Raw genomic sequence first — 2553 nt, forward strand, 5'->3', positions numbered from 1 at the left:
TGGCCTTAAACTCATAGAGATCTGCCTGCCTCTGCCTCCAGAGTGCTGGGACTAAAGGCATGTGCCACCATGCCTGGCTTAATATTTTATTTTTATGTGTATGTGTGTATTGCCTGCATGTAAGTAAGTGCACCCATGCCGTGCAATGCCTGCAGAGGAACCCAGGTCTTCTGCAAAAACAGTCAGTGTTCTTAACTGCTGGACCATCTCTCCAGCCCCTCATATATAACTTTTTTTAAGACAGAGTCTCTTTATGTAGTCCTGGCTAGCCAGGAACTCACTACGTAGACCAGGCTGGCCTAGAATTCAGAGATCCACCTGCCTCTCCAGAGTGCTGGGACTAAAAGTGTGTGCCACTGTCCCCAGCCTCTCACATATTCGTAATGGTTGCAATGTGCAAATAGAGTGTAAAATCTGTATTTTCTATATTATTACAGTGTGCCATTGCAGATGCTCAATATCAAAATTTTGAAAGTGAAAAATTCATAGGTCAAAAACAAAAAAAAAATTTTTAATTTAAAATGATTGCCCAATTTTACTAATTCTTCCTAAGAAACAGTCATTTTTCCATTTCCTTGGAAACGGCCTATTTTTTTTCAAATTTAAAAGGACTATTTCTCTTCATTTTGATTTTCATTTAAGGTTATTGGTTAGCTGAATTGTTTCACAGGGTTACTTTTTACCACTCTATCCTGTTTTTTAAGAATTTGTCCGTTTGCCCATTTTCAAGGTTGAGAAGGTGGTTTGGTTGCTTGGGATGCGTGCTTAAAGGTGTTTGCCATCTATGTTGCAAATATTTTCCCTCAGCTTATTCTTTTCAATCTGTAACCCTTTATTTTCTTTTTCTTTCTTTTAAGCAAGTTCTCACTATGTAGCCCACACTGGCATCAAACTCAAAATCCACTTGCCTCTGCCTCCCAAGTGCTGAAACCACGGGCATGTCCCATCCTACCACACTCAGCAACTTTAACTTTTGAAGTGAGAAAATTTTGGTTTTATGTGCTAAAACTTACCAGTCCTTTTCCTTCTGGTGTCTGTCTTCAGATTTATGAGAAAGTTACCCCTCTCATCCCATTACTGTTTATGGTTTTAACACTTAATGATTTAAGTGTTCCCCGAAGACACTCTGTCTTGTTTTAATTTGCTTTTCAAAACTTCTTGTCTAGAATTATTCATCTATTCTTCCTAATGAACTTCCTAATGAACTTCAGTATTTTTTAAGCCCTGTTTATGGGGCTGGAGAGATGCTCAGTGGTTAAGAGCACTGGCTGCTCTCACAGAGTACCTGGGTTGGGCTCTCAGCACCTACATCGTGGCTAACAACCATCCCTAACACCAATTCCAGGGGATCTGAAACTCTCTTTTAACCTCTGCGGGCACACAGGTGCATTTATATATATGCAGGCAAATCACATACACATAAAATAAAAACAAATAAAAAATTTAACCTGTTTGTATTGGGAGAGAATGAAAACTCATGCCTCTCCATTTATTCAGGTCATAGTTCACCTCTTCCTGACAAGCTACTTATTTCTAGGTTATATGCATGTCTTTATATTTCCCATAAAGTATAATTCAGATTATATAGTTGCAGGTTCAGCAAATGCGGTCAGAACAGCTGTGGAGCATATGTCCAGCTTGGTGGTCACGGAAGAATCGGTTTTTCTACCAACTGTGAATTAAAAATATCATCCAATTTTTAAACTACGTTTTATAGGAATACTTAACCTTCAGGGAGATTTCATTTTGTATCAGACATGGTGATAAACTCTTCTCAAACACATCTCATTTAATCCTCTCAACAGCCCTATGAAACACAGTCTCTGGTCCTGATTTTACAAATGAAATAGAAATATACCCAAGGCCACATAGTTGCATCATGGGTGATTGTCCCACTCCATGTTACTCTTTACAGTTGTGGGGGGGGGCGGGAAGCGTCATGTGCTGAGCCCAGCAGAGTGAGTGTGAAATGCCTGTGTTTGATGAGTGTGCTGGTCTAAATGCTGCTGATCATTGTAGTTCTGCTGGATTCCTGCACCCTTGCAAGAGCCTTGAAACAGAATTCCTTCACAAACTCAGAGACCCTTTTTCCATCAGTGATCAACCTTTCTCCTTTCTCAACAGAAAGGCTCTTTGCTCAAATGAGACCCTAAACTTCCTCTCTCTCTCTCTCTCTCTCTCTCTCTCTCTCTCTCTCTCTCCCCCCCCCAAGGAAGAAGCCTTTTCTCCTCCAGTCAGAAGTTAACTGCCTGCAGACACTTTCTCTTCTGGCCTCACTAAAGAAAACGGAGTGCCAGCCTTGGCTCTACAGGGGAAATGGTGGCAGGGACTTGAACAGGGATTTCTGAGCCTTCATGCTGGCCAGAAGTGTAAGGTCTTGGGGTTGGGGACTTCACCCTTCACAGTGTCAAAGAATGAGATAGGAAGACATGGTCCAGCAATCAGCCAAATGGTCAAGTGGCCTAACCTAGTGCTTACTGTAGCACTATAGATTTGGACAAGGCTAAGAGCCCACTGAAAGGCAGAATTGACAGGGGTCCTGGGAGAATCATT

This window comes from Nannospalax galili, unplaced genomic scaffold, assembly GCF_000622305.1.
Source record: "Nannospalax galili isolate Female #2095 unplaced genomic scaffold, S.galili_v1.0 scaffold1217, whole genome shotgun sequence".
NCBI classification, from domain to species: domain Eukaryota; kingdom Metazoa; phylum Chordata; class Mammalia; order Rodentia; family Spalacidae; genus Nannospalax; species Nannospalax galili.